Consider the following 15,497-nt stretch of genomic DNA (forward strand, 5'->3'; position numbering starts at 1 on the left):
AGAGGGGACAGAAAGGTAGAGAAAAATTTCCCTGCAGAGGTCAGATGCAATGGCCAACAGTATGACATCTGTGGTCTTGGTGGATATTGGAGTGGACAAAGATAGAGAGAGTTAGAGGCCAAACAAATTAGAATAAAATGAACTGGTCAGAGTCTTGATTATTTTCACGACCGGATGCTGCATTGTAATCACATGAGAAGAGAGCTAATTAATGGTGAGCTACACTCACCATTCATTTTCACCTTAAAATAAAACAGGATTTTCACCTTAAAATAATACTTAATGGACATGTAGATTATCAGAGTCATTGGAAGATAAATGATATACTTAATGTAACTGCTGGGTTTGTTTGTAAGCTATTAGTTAATAGGGATGAAAATGAGCAGGTTGGTAAATTACCATAATGAGTCTAATAAAACCCAAATCATTTATCGCTAATGGGCTATCTACACATGTTCATAAGGATGGATTGCTGTCCATCATGGTCAAATCCTCATGTGCCCTTACCTGAATAGAGCACAAGATGTGGCAGAGCATGCAAAGTAATTCAAAAAGAGGAGCCAACAGAAAAGTCACAACGTAGAAGATACTCAGTTTAAAGTTTAAAAAATTCAACCATTTGAATTGCCCATTCTTATGTCATTCCAAACTGTATGACTTTCTTTTCTCTGTAGAATTCCAAAGGAGAAGGAGGGAATAATTAGCATGTTGCTTTCTTCCATACAATGAAAGTGGATGGGGACCAGGGGGTTTGAAAGTTAATAGAGAACAAAAAAAGCATAATAAAATGTGTCAAATTGACTCGTGCACTCCAACCAAGTCTCTTAAAGCCATATGATAGTTTTGTGAGAGGAACAGACAGTTTAAGATGTTATTAATTGAAAATGTTATCATGAAAATTTAGCATGATGGCTGTCTGTGGTGGCCATTCACCTTCATAATATGGAAATGAGCTGCTTGGACATTCTTCCATAAATGGCTTGTCTTTCACAGAAGAATGTCATAGAGATTTGAAATGACATGAGGGTGAGAAAATGATGACCTAAGTTAAATCACTATTGTCACTATTGCTTTAATAAAAATGATCCCATGCTACGAAAGTTCCTTCAAGAACCCAAGAGACAAGTACAAAAATAGAGGGGAAACAGACAGACAGACAGAGACACAGAAGGGGGCTAAGCATGTACCCACCCTCTTTGCCAAGCCTTGATCAGGCCCTCATAAAAGGTTCTTTCCGTTGCAAGCCAGCTTTCATGAATAGTGCTGATGACAGCCCCCAAATTTCCATGCGCAGTGAAGTACCACATAGGAATCACAGGTGGTGCCTGGCTCCACTGCTCCAATTAACCTCTTCCACACTGCTCTACTGCTGACTGAGTCTGCTCTCTCTTTCAGGAGGGACAGCAAAAGCTTGGAAGATGATGGATGAACCCATTGAAGTGCAGCATCTAAAAAGTCTGAGAATGACGAGGTTTAGAGCTCCATCATCATAGCTGTGTCTTTTATGTTGTAAACGGATAAACCTCCAGCAAGTCCATAAGGTGCCCACAAGGGAGCAGTAAACAAGACGAGACTGTAACTCACAGGCCTAGGGACAGATAGAGAGGAATGTTCTGGAATGACAAATGATTTTAAAACCCCTCAACCGAGAGAATGAGTGTGAAATATCTATGATGCAACAAAGCAAAGACAACAGTCCTGTCTTTGCTTTGTTGCATCATAGATATTTCACACTGAGATATTTCACAAATGACATGTCCATTTAGAATATCTCGCACAAAGGCTATGATTTATATAAGGGTTGTGTTTAAAAATGTGTAAACTTAATAGCATAAATGTTCAAGCTAATCTACCTGTATCACTTACCAAGGATTACATCTTTCAGATGAGCAAAGTAGCATTAGCATTTGCATCTCAGTTCTCCCATTCATTAAATATGTAATTTAAGGCTTACCTAGGGCTGCACAATGAATTGAAAAAAATTAGCGAGATTACAATTACGGCTGTCGCAAATAACATATTATGGAAACACTTCTCATATTTTATAACTCTGCAATTAATTGAATGGCATCGATGCTAATATTACTCTATTTTAGTGTTTCCCAACCTTTTTTCTGTCACGGCACACTTTTTACGAATAAAAAATATCATGGCACACCACTAACACACATAACCATCGTCAATAATTTTCTTTTCCATGTATTCTGTATGTCTATGTAGCATGTTTACTTGTAATTTTTTTAATTCGGCTATGCAAAAAACACAAGTCACATAGGTATGCTGTATGAGGTCACAAGTGGCAATTAGGTAATGAAAAAACAACAAATATGCATCTTTTCTAATTTGTAGATTTGTTCTTACATATTAGTTATTGCAATGCCACAGCAAATTACAGGGATGCAAACTCATGAGGGATGAAAAAAGTGAGACAATCACTGGTAAATCAAATTAACTGCACAATTTAGCAGAATTAGCTGCAAAAATAAAGAGTATTTTGGTGAGGAATGCTTCTGTTTCACAAATTTGCAAAATTGTATTAACTGATTATTTCAGTGACCCCTTCTGGAGATGTCACAAGGTGGCGACAAATGAGTATCTTATGTACTATGAGTGAGTCAGTGAATCATTTGGAGTCATTCACAATCTAAATCTACCAAGAGATTTTATAGTGTTTAAGCATTAAAAGAACAAAGCAGATCTTTAGTTTTACTTCAGTTTGAGCATGATTTTTCAATCCAAAAAGACAACAATAATAGTCTTTTAATATTCATGAGTATCAATAATGTCCTTAGCTTCTCCTTCATTAAAACTTGCATGACTACAAATCTGTCAGTTTTTCTCTCTCTTCCAAATACATGTTTTCAATGTTTATTGTGTACATCTCTCGCTTTCTTATGTGGCAAATTCGTAAAATCGCCCCTTCTTTACGCTTTCAGCATGCTTGTCATGTGAAGGACAAAGCGCTGCTTGGCGCTGGCATTGAATGGAGCATTGACACCTCGACTCAACTCATGTTAAATGCGATTTACAATGACGAAAGAAAATTATTGAAACTCTAAATTATTATTATTTGGCTATTATTGTGGTCTTTTCTGATAAATGTCATGCTCAGCTGTTTAAATACTGTAGGAAAATTATACTGTGGATCTGCTTTGTTTTAAAAATTCTTAAATATTCTGCTGAAGTCTGTAGTTTCTTTTATAGCAGAAGGTAATAAAATAACTTGTTTATGTTTAGGTCTTATCATTTTCTTGGCGAATTTAAATTAGTTCACTAACTGGGGTTTATTTAATATTTCATTTAAAAACAATTATGAGACATTCAGTATCTCTTCAAATATTTGGACAGTTTTTAAATATTTCTTCTTGCTTGGTACTCTCAAAGACATTATTTGTGAAGTAAAAACCTGTGTTAAAAACCCTTTGGTGTAAAGTGGTGTAATTTCATAGACTTTAATGTCTGCAGCGCTGATGCAAGTCATGTGAAAGCCCCTTAACATGTATAAAAGTCAATTATGCACATTAATCGTATATCTTCACTATCACAAAAGTGATCATGGTTTCAAACTGGTGAATTTCATCAAAAAGTGTGGACTTTGGATCCCTGATTTTTTTGTTTTTTTCATGCATTTGTTAATTTTCCATGGCACACCTGACAGTCTTTCACTAGTTTAACACTAGTGTGCCACAGCACAGTGGTTGGGAAACACTGCTCTATTCGGGATTCATATTCCAAGGTTTTGTTTCCCTGCCTCAACCTCAGGATTTATATTCCGAGGTTTACAGAGCCTGCCAGATCCAGCTCCATTCCTGCTTGATATCGTACTCCCACTGCTATGTGTCACTGATTGTTTGACGACTAACTGCAGCCTGTGCCAGCCAGATACATTACAGTCTACGGTGATGGACTTCACAGAGGATGGTCTGATGCCAACTCCAACCTTAAGACATGGGATACTGCATGTGCCACTGCCTGAATCTTGGACTTCACCTCACTGAAATTACCTGCCAGTTGAACTGTGATGCTTCTTACTGATCTCTGCCTGCATCACATTGGTCAAATTTTGGACTACACTCTTAAAATGGAATACATTGACAATCAATTAATTGCCAACAAAAGCCTTTATCAGTCAACTAACAAAGGACAATGCATCCATGTGAACTTCTACAGTTAATCCAAGATGAACCTCAAAGACATTAGTCATTTAAATATTTTTGGTTAAACATTGGCACTTAACACTTATATAGTTTACTACTTTTAAACCATGACTTGCACTTCACCAATACTGGCATTATATTCATGCTGTTTAGTCAGAGGGGAACTGGCCCCTACAGTGAGCTTGGTTTCTCCCAAGGTTATTTTTCTCTATTTACCAACTGTTTATGAAGTTTTGTGTTCCTTGCCACAGTCATCTTCGGCTTGCTCACATGGGTTCTAAATACAATTATTATTTACTTATTTATTTTTTAGACAATTTACACTCATATTTTGTATAAAAATGCACAATGATGAATCTAAGACTTTATAGATGTTAAAGCTTCATTTTCTGGTAAAGCATGATTTTCTGTAAAGCTGCTTTGAAACATTGTGTGTTGTGAAAAGTGCTATACAAATAAAAATGACTTGACTTGACAACTTGACAGCAATACACTGAGGTCTGCTGTTGTTGCATCAAAGTTTTATATTTACAATGCAGCTGTGTTTGCAGTGGATCAGCACCATAACCAATTACAGCCATGTCTATTGCACATAAATGCAATGGTCAATCAGAGGCATTTCAATTATTCTATAGGCCTTTGAGAAACAATAACTGGTTCTAATGAGTGAGTTTGAAGCAGTATGATACACAGATGAATGCTTCATGTATGCTTGTACCGTTCTCAGCTTGTTTTGTATGTTTAACCTAAATAAAAAAAAACAAATTGTCCATGCAGTTGCCCCACACAAAATAAAATAAGTATTTCAATGTTAATCCTATGAATCAAAATTTATAATCTTGATTAAAATATCAAGGTAAATAATCAACAGTTATAATTTTCGAAATAATCATGCTGCCGGAGAATCGTCATAAAAGTGAAAAATAAATGGAAATACATTAAATAGAAACAGCAAAGTGATTTATCAAAGTTGAAAGTACATGCAATTTAATACAACCTAAAAGGCAGGTATTAATCTGGTTTATTTTGTACATATTGTCATTGTGGCAAAAAGAAGACTTTGAGAACAGAAATATGTATGCATCAATGTGATAATAAATTACTTCACTTGAATATTTGGTAAGGAGTTGTGTGGCTGTATCTGAACTATGTACATGTGTGGCTATTTTCATTATTATTCTAAGTAGATAATCAGCAAAACAGCCACAAAGTGCACAAGCAACTTAGTACCTTTTATTTGGGATCTTAGTAAATCAGGGGCATAGTGATTTATTTGACATAAGGTTATTTCACCACACTGCTTGTTCCCCTTAAATATACAGTAAGTACTTCTTTCTTGCTGTGTATGGTTTTTGACTGATTGCACTCTCAGGGAAATACTTATTGTTTTTTGCAGTTTTAATTTACATTGTAACTAGAACAGTGCAATTAATTAACCTCCACTAAGTAGCACTTAATAATCCACATGGAGTGATGTTAATTACTTCAGTATGATAATCATAAACGGTCATTCAGTCACAGCCATGATGGAGATTCTATTGTCCCATATGGTAAAAAGCTCATTGTCCCATTTTTTAAAACTGTTTGCTTTAAAACTTTTTTGTTCCGATGTTGCTGTTTCATAACTCTAGAGACCTGTGTTCTCAGTTACATTTCATATGAGTATCAACTTTGTCTCAAATAATTATCATATATAAATTATAAAACATTTCTTAGGATGTTAAAGGAGGCAATTGTTGGTAAACAGTAAGACTACAGAGGTATAAAATTAATATATATATAGCACATCTCAGATATGTTAGTCTTGGTTGAGTTTGATGACGTGCCTTTTTTTTCTTTTTCTTTTTTCAGGAGACAAATTTGAGAAGCAAAGTTTCCATTTACTCTCCATTTCTTCTTGATGAAAGATTAAGTGAACAAGTTGAGAAATAAAGAGTGTTTTGTTCAGTTTTAGTATGTGGATCACTGTGACACCTCCACAATTTAAATGTGTTCAGAAGTTATATCAAATCTCTGCCCATATCACTGAAATGATTGCAACCCTACTCATGAGTGGGCTGCAGTATTAAAAGACTGACCTGAACTTCCCTCTCAGGTCAGGAGAAAAATGCTAATGAAATCATGCAATCACAAGCAGAAGTGAAAAACTTTGTAAACCTTCACTGTATGCTTTATTAATGCAAGAGCAGCAGAACGAACAATAAAGAAGAGGCTTGACTGACGCAGAATTTTGGCAGGGTACAGAGGAACAGGATCTGCCCCTGTCATCTGCGCTTTACAGGCAAGCACTGCTAAATTAGCCAGCATGGCAGAACCACTTCGTTATGCTGAAGAATAATGCGACCGCCATTGCTGTCCCATGCGCGCAGACAGGAACTACAGGGGTGTGCGGCAGCAAACATCTCATTCGAAATTATAGCGCAGGCGCATAGTTGAACATCCTTTAACTTAACACACAACACACACACACATTTGCTCACGTGTACTTTACACAATCTTGGTTAAGGATCACCTATGATTTCTTACAAATACAAATATAGTATTTAGTATTGCCTAAATACTTTTAAAGAATAGTTCTGGCCCTAAAATCTGAGCATTTGAACCCACTGTAAAACAGCTGATATACATTATTCACATTTATTAAAACATCTCCTTTTGTGTTCTGTATAAACCAACTTGAGGTTGAAGAAATTATTACATAACTTTCATTTTGGGGTGAACAATTCCTGTAAGTCCTGTCTAATAACTTATTGCTTCCAAACATACTGTTTAATCTTATAAACTGTGCTGCATGCAGACTTGTACCCTGAATACCCTGAGTTACATAACATATTCAGCCAAATATCAGAGAGTGTGGGGAATGTGCTCATGTGTTCTGGCTCATTCTGTGTGAGCTGCGTTGGTCGTTGTGCCATGGCGTGACCGTCTGGACTCGACACAGGGATTACAAGTGTCCACTGTGAAGAGGGATGGGTTTCGCAGGAAGTGACATGTGCTGTTTCACACCCCGCCCACTCGTTGCTGGTGGTTAAGTGAGGGTTGGAGGCTCTAAGATTACTAGAAAGGCTTTACATTTATTATCATACTAGTTTATTCATTTGGCAGTGATCATAGCGATCATAGCTGGTGACAGGCATTACATGTCAATGCCAAAACTGTCATAAAAAGGAGTAGATATTTGAATTCTGACTCTTGGAGATGACAGGTCAAGGCACAGTTGTTTCAAGTACATAAAACAATTGCCATGCTCCCATTTTCAAAGCTTTAGGTAGAACATGTGACTGGACAAAAATCTGTCTTGTGCAACATGAGTCAGCAATACACAAAAGACTGTATATTTTAAATTCATATTTTTTATAAAAGCTGATAAAAACTTTTAGCTGGCCTCACACATAGACTAAAAGTCATTAAACTTTAATATAGATTTTATGGGGTGTTTGAACTCTAAGGGGGAATTGACTTCCAAATCATGGCCGTTTCCAACACACATGTCATTGCTGGGCCCAGCGGATGTTTTCAAAATGTATTTTCTTGTTTGATGTTGGCCATGCTGGTTTGTGATTAAAGTACTTGCAACAAAGTTCTACTCAAATGCATTTCAGTCAGTGGGTGGTTCTAACAGCAGATGAAGACTGTGAGAAAACTTGCTGTGTTGTTGAAGATGCAGACCTGAGCCTTCACTGAAGATAAAGCGATTCCTCCATCTGCAGTGTCTGATATGCAGCTTCACTGTAACAATCTTCGTGTTCAGAAAGTTTCCAAGCCGCTTTGGTGCCACAGCTGTCAAGTGACATCAGCCGAGGTTTCCCTAAATTGATCAAGCACTGAGAGATTACTGGTCAACAACAACTATTTCTCCCCAGTCACTCAAATATCTCCCCACACACAGGCACACACACATACTAAATATCGCCCTCTAATGGAAGGTAAACAGACTGTACTTTCTTTCAGCACAAGCCTTCCTATCCAGAGGTCACGCAACAAATAATTATTATTTGTAACTTTGACGGACAGAGTTGTACAATTTCCATCATGGTCTAGTTTTATCTGTAATGTTTAATTTAATTTACCCCAAAAATTTTATAGACAATATTGTCATTTTTAATTATTAAGAATGTTGATTCATGGCCAGAGATCATTTTCCCTGGGAGTAGTTAAGCTTAAAAGTGCACTCAGGAATTAAAGTTTAAAGTTATACTGACACCTAGTGAATCCAGCATCACGCAAAAGTTTTCACATACAGATGCAATTGTGGAAATGTGCTATTCACAGTCATCCATGATTCATCTATTCCTTGAGTAATAATAATACATGGGTCTTCGCCTTGAGTGGCCTTTTTTAAAATTACCATATATTTCTTTAGGAGTAAACATTTTCAATGAGGAAAAATTACTGAGTGTACTTTTAAGAAGTAACACAGCTAAAATGGTATGGTATACTATTCATGCTGTAGGCAATAATTTAGGCCTATATTATGTCTGAGTGTTGTCATCATTTACTGTTATGTTGATACAAGAATTTTTTTCTTCTGTGTAATACAAAAGGCGATATTTAGTAGAATGTTCAGGCTGTTTCTGTTCTCATGAATATTCTAGCTTTTCCAAACAAGAGAGACATGCTAACCCAAATGTCAAATTGAAAAAAGTTTTTTAAAAAAAGGACCATCAAATTGGCACAAAATTAATCCATATGGCTGGTGCACTATATTTGAAGTCTTCTCTGATTAAATTTTTTTTATTGATTTGTACATATCACAATCAAAAACAAAACATATATATATATATATATATATATATATACACTGAATAAACATTTAACCCCTTCTATTACCCCTCCCCAAACACCAACCCCACCCTGACCCCCAACAAACATCCCTGTGGTCACATATAAATATGCACACACACACACACAAAAAATTTAATTATATATATATATATATATATATATATATATATATATATATATATATATATATATATATATATATATATTATTATTTTTATTAAATAATAAATAAATATTTATTAATATTAATATATTATTAAAATAATATATATATATATACCCAAAATTAACTCTAACTAAATCACACAAATTAGCTAGGAATAAAATGGTCAAATGCTTAATGCCCGGCTGAAAAGCCGTTACTTGACAGTATGCTGTCAGAGACAAAGCTTTGGATTTAGACCAATTGACTCCTGAGAATTTAGAAAAGGAAATAATAATTTTGTGGTGGCAAGGCATAGAGCTAGTGGAGTCGGAGACAAATAATAAAATATCATCTGTGAAAAGGAAAAGCTAATGCGTCATACCTCCTGCCACCACCCCTGGAAAATCTTCTTCCTTTCTTATCGTGGCTGCTAATGGTTCCAGGGCAAGACAGAACAATAATGGGGATAGAGGGCAACCCTGCTGGGTTCCCTTATCCCGAGTATAATAATCTGAATATTAATTTGTTAGTACTGTCGCTACCGGTTGTCAACAGTATGAAGTAACTTAATTCACCTATAAAAGTATTCCCGAACCCGTATATTTCCAAAATATTACAAATATAATCCCATTCTACCATATAAAACACCTTTTCAGCATCAAGTGAGATGGCAGTGACCGGAGTCTGATCATTCACCACTGACCACATGATACTGATGAAACACATAATGTTATCAGAAGAGCTGTGGCCCCGAAAAAAACCCCACCTGATCTATATGTATAAGAGATGTTATAACTTTATTTAATTGGTTATCCAAAATTTTTTACAGTATTTTTACCTCTAGCTGGATCAGGGAAATTGAATGGTAACTCTTACACTCCTTGCAGGCTCAAAAAATGCAGTTTTTTGAGCCTGCAAGGTGGGAATGTCCAGTGGAAACGAAATGAACTGCGACACAATAAGAGGTTCTGAAAGTGCTGTAATTGTTTGTGTGATCACTCTGCTTACAGAAGGTTGTGACAGACCCAAATCATCACTGCTGCATTGTTGCATTTTCCCAGTTGCCAAATATCGTAATGTAGTGATTACTTTCATTTCTGGCGTTATGGCATTCCTGCGCTGTGTCGGTGATGTTAGCGCATCTCTAATAAGATCAGTCACAAACATGATCCCTGCACGATCTAATCTATAGCGTCTTAACAACTCACTGTCATCCATTGTCTGCAACACATTTCTTCTCTCTCTTCGTCTTTCTGCCATTTTCTCCTCTGCTAAAGAAACTCTTAAGCCTCTTAGAAGTCCTCGTCCGTGCTCCTAACAATTTTGACCTTAAGACCTCTTTTAAGGGTTAAGATACTCTCTGAATTACTTTTTTCTTTACTAGGATTTTTTCTTTAATTTTAGGAGTAAACGCCCACATTTCTAAGAATTTTCTTAGAATTTTGTCACTAGGAGCTACTTTTTGCATTAAGATTCTTTATGAATACGGGCCCTGATCATCAGTGTTAGGTGTGTAAATATTATTCAAAATCAGCCTTTGCCCCTAATTTCTGCTAAAACAATAATGATTCTTCCTAATTTATTTTTAATCTGTTTAAGACATTTTAAGTGTAGATGCATACTTATGAGTGTAATGACTTGAGCCTCTTACTTGAGCCAGCACTAAAGAAAACATGTCCACCCTGTATCGTCCCAATTTTTTCAGCTTCCTGTGGGGAAAGATGCATTTCTTGAAGAAAAACTATATCATATTTCTCACATTTAAGAAGAGAAATAAACTTCCTTCTTTTTATGGGGTGCCCCAACCAATTCACATTCCACTTGGAGAGAGACAATTCACTCATATTAACATTTTACATTTTGACATATTAGAAAAAATAGATTGAGTGTCAAAAATAAAATTATAAAGACCACATTCCAACATTAGTGTAACAATTAAACCCCAAACTTCCCCCCAATCCAAACAAATAGAAAAAAGAGAAACATGCGCATTAACCCCATACACAACAGTGCAAATTGTCATTCAACCCTCTAAACTCTAAACAGTCCATGTACGCCTTCGAGAGTCCCTGCAACAACTTTGCCATTTTATTGCTCAAGTCTGGTGTTTCTATACAAATTTTGTGCGACAGAATTACCCAACAGAAGATAATCTATAAAACAAACTCCATCCAATTGGTGGGATAAACACAAAGAACATGTAGATTCATCCACATAACTGTCCCAAAGTTGTGTTCCTCCACAAAACAAGCTCCAGCCACCAGGCGGAACCAGCAAAAAAAAAAAGCTGTTCAGTTTCCTCTGGCAGGCAAATGAATGTTCAGTGAGCCGGCATTTTCCACTTCTACATAAGTGCAACAAATTACCCTGTTACTTCAATATCCTCCAATAAATACTCCACAAAACAAACTCCAACCAATAGGAGGCATAAGCACATAGTATGTGCTGATTCATCCACATCACTGTCCCAAAGGAGTGCCACTAAACAAAACAACTCCAGCCTGTAGGTGGCACCAGCACAAAAAGAAACAAAAAAGGTGCTCAGTTTACTCATACAGTCAAGTTAATGTTCAGGGGGTCCACTTGGCTGCAACGTGAGAACCACAAAATAACTTACTCATTCAATTGACTTTATGAAGAACATCACTTGCTGGGGACATGTAAATATTTTGCAGCCATCCTTAGCATCTGGTCTCGATTTGGCCAGGATCATCAGTGCAAAAGTGACCTTCCATTGAATCGATCACGCTTCTCTCTTGAATTAATTTGCAAAGTCTGGAAACAAGAAAATGCTGTGGTTCTTCCAAGAAAGCCTTCCTTTACTCCTTGCCTTGCGTAAAACATGAGATCTTTATCAGATGAACTCAGAAATGTATCGGTGCCTGTCTCCCTGAGTGGATTGCCGAGCCTGAACCCTGTGAGCTCACTCGATTTCCAGCTCATGGCCTGTTATGTCAAGCAGACTCTGGAATTTCACCATATCCTGACCTTCTTCGTCCTCAGGAATTCCAACAATTAGGACGTTATTCCGCCAGTTCCAATTCTCCAAATCCTCCAACTTCTCCCAAAATCCACCTTGGTTGCTAGCGGATTAGCAGATAATTCCCTCTCCAATGACTCCAAATAATCGATAATCCGTTTCTTGACATCCCCCACTCTTGCAACTACCTCAGTGAATTTAATCTCCATGGCAGTTATCGATCAACATATTACAGCAAGATCCTCCAAGTCAGCAACGACCTTCGTCGACATTGTCGACATGTTCAGGAATTATCAACAAATTTTCCCCAATTCTCTGGCTAAATCGGCTCCCTGGCTTATGGCCTGCTGCTCAGGGGCGTCACCTTGAGCAAGTAAGTGTCTTTTAATGTCTTCAGAGCCCGAGGATTTTGAATTGTTTGACATATTGTCTTCCTAGAACAGTTAAGGATCAGGGAGTGTCAAATCTCACGGTTTATGACATACAAAATATTAAAACTAGCAAAGTGCGCAGAGCTCACCGTTCACATGTCCGAACCTCGCTCGGCATCACGTGACTCCCCTATTTTAGGTCTTCCAACATCATATAATAGCTGTGTGTGAGGAACAGACTGAAATCTTAAGCATTATTCAATAAAAAAATTTGCCTTTTGCTCATTCAAATTATAATGTTTTGAGTACTTCTAGTGCATTCCAGACAACTCAGAATTTTCCCTCCTTCTACTTAAAAATAATGACTGGAACACTGCTTGAAGTCATGAGAAGCATAATTTGATGCAATTTCCAAGATGACAACAACCAACGAGCATAACATGCTGCTGCTTTTATGTATCAATGGCTACGTTTTAATATCTTTTTTCTCGTAAAATAACTACTAGATAGCCAGCAAGCTAGCATCTGGAAGACAATATATTTGACGTGTAGATCTGACCTTGACGTATGTTGATTGACTGGACCATTGAGGAAGGAAATGGGAAATTTAAACTCAGATATTCCCGCCTCAAACTTCATATGGAACTCTGCATTATTTGTTATAATGGTTAGAAGTGCAGTGCACTCAACACCATATGAGGAAACAGAGAAAAAAAGAGTGCACAAATTTAGTTTCTCACATTTGCTGGTGCTTAGGTAAGAATGGTTTTGTTTTATCTCAGTCAAAATGTGTGGTCAAATTCATCACATGAGGGTAAATTTCCAGATAACGCAACCTCTGTTCGCATCATACATGAGATATCCTTCATAGTTTTAAAATAAGGTAGCAACAGCGTTCAAAAACGTTTTTCAGTTGTCATGAGAGGTGCAAGCAAATTTTACTTTCTGCAAGACAAGCAATAGATTTTCATCACACGTTTCTACAAATAGTTTCACACGTGCATCTTTATTTGGGATGTATTTTCCCACCACAAGGAGGAATCTAATGAAAGTTAGGTCTTTTCCAACCAATTTTGCCTTCTATCGACAGCTCAGTTTTTACATCTGAAGCTTAATTGTTCATGCGATCCCTGTATGCCATTTTACAATTCTCAAACAGATGAAACAGTTGGGAGTAAATGTGGGTAACTCGACTGTGGTAGTGATCTAAACCCCATTGTGCCACATATTATAGTGTCCTCTGTTGGCTGCCCCTGAATTGCAAGACACATATGAGGAGTGAGGTTCCTCTGTTTATGACACAAAACCACAGAATGGCATAGAGTTCCTTGGTCTGTTTTGATGATCCTATTAATAGCATTTTTGGTGGTCTAAAGTTATGACTCATTAAGGGGGAGAAAAAGCAGGCAGCTCTTCATAAGCAGTTCCAGCTTCTTCCATTAAGAAGTCCAGCGTTGATGCATAATATGCCCTCTAAAACATCTACACAAAAATCTATAATGATTTGTGGGATACCTTGAACCTGCTTTTGTGTGCACCAGATAGGCAGCATGCATTTATTTTATCTTTAATTATCATGCAGGTTGTGCAATCTGTGGTCAGGGACATAAAATTAAAGAATTAGAAAAAAGAAACATGCTTCGTAAACAAGTGTTTGTCTAAATATGTGGGATTCTGTTTATTGTATATTAGAGCATTGACCTGTCAGTCCTTTCCCATGATACATTCACCCGGGATATTTAATCGCAGGTTTTTCAGCTCAAGCACTCTATGGTATGATAATAGAGGGAAATGTGGTCTCCTCTGCTGTTGTGTGGCAGACTTATTGACTTTCTTATATGCTCAAGAATAATGAACTTACGTTCTGAAGTTTTTTTTTTTTTTTTTCTCCAGACATCTCTATCCAGCATTAATCAAGGACAAATCCAGCTATTTTACTTTGAGTTAGTTTCACTGTCTGTCGAAGTAAGTTGGAGTTTTGTTTCATTGTAATTTTGTTCTGCACCGCTGTCATTCATGATGTGCGTAACACAGCACTACATAATTGAAAACCAAGTGCTGCATCCCAGAATGTCTTTCTCAGCAGATTCCGATGCTGTAAGCCCTTGACCAGCAGAGAATTAATAATTGTTACATGGGTTCCATTTGCTTCAGTCACCCTCTATTTGGAGCAAAAGATTTAACCCTTTTATTATTATAGTATTATATATCTATCAGCAAATACATTGCTGAAATATATTTTAAAATCTGTTAGACACATAAATTGGTTTGTGAATATGGGTTCTTTCATTTAAGCCCTTTAATTAGTTATAAGCCTTTCACCATCAAACAATATGCAATTAGAATAATATTACACATTTTGTCTCAATTTTGTCGCACATTAAGCAGGCAATAGACGGTGAGAAGAATGAGTGCATTTTGGTGCACATGTAAAGGTTGAAATCATGGTTTGTGTTTTTCTATTAGTGGTAAAGGTATAGTTCTCTCATTCTCTCATTATTTACTAACCTTCATGCTGTCCCAGATGTGTATGACATTCTTTCTTCTGCAGAACAGAAAACAAAGAGTTTTAGAAGAATATTTCAGCTCTGTAGGTCCATAGAGTACAAGTGAATGATGGCCAAACTTTTGAAGCTCCAAAAAGCACATAAAGGCAGAATGAAATGAATCCATAAGACTCCAGTGATTAAATCCATGTCATCTGAAGCAATGATAAGGGTGGAGGTGAAACAGATCAATATATAAGTCATTTTTTACTATAAATCGCCACCTTTGATCAGCCATGACCAGTAGGTGGCGATACATACAAAGAATGTGAATTGCCCAAAAATAAAATTAGTGGATATTTATAGTAAAAAATGATTTATATATTGATTCTATTATATTGCTTAAATAACTAATATTGCTAGGGTGGTCAGACATCTCGTTTTTCCAAGGACAGTCCTGTATCTAAGCACATTTTCTAGTGTCCCAACTTATTCTGAAAGAATCTTGTTTTGTCTCGTATTTTCCTTCTCTTTAAATGTCTCTATCGCCAATGCAGCTTTCTTAGTCATGTG

The sequence above is a fragment of the Xyrauchen texanus genome, chromosome 18 (genome assembly GCF_025860055.1).
Source record: "Xyrauchen texanus isolate HMW12.3.18 chromosome 18, RBS_HiC_50CHRs, whole genome shotgun sequence".
NCBI classification, from domain to species: domain Eukaryota; kingdom Metazoa; phylum Chordata; class Actinopteri; order Cypriniformes; family Catostomidae; genus Xyrauchen; species Xyrauchen texanus.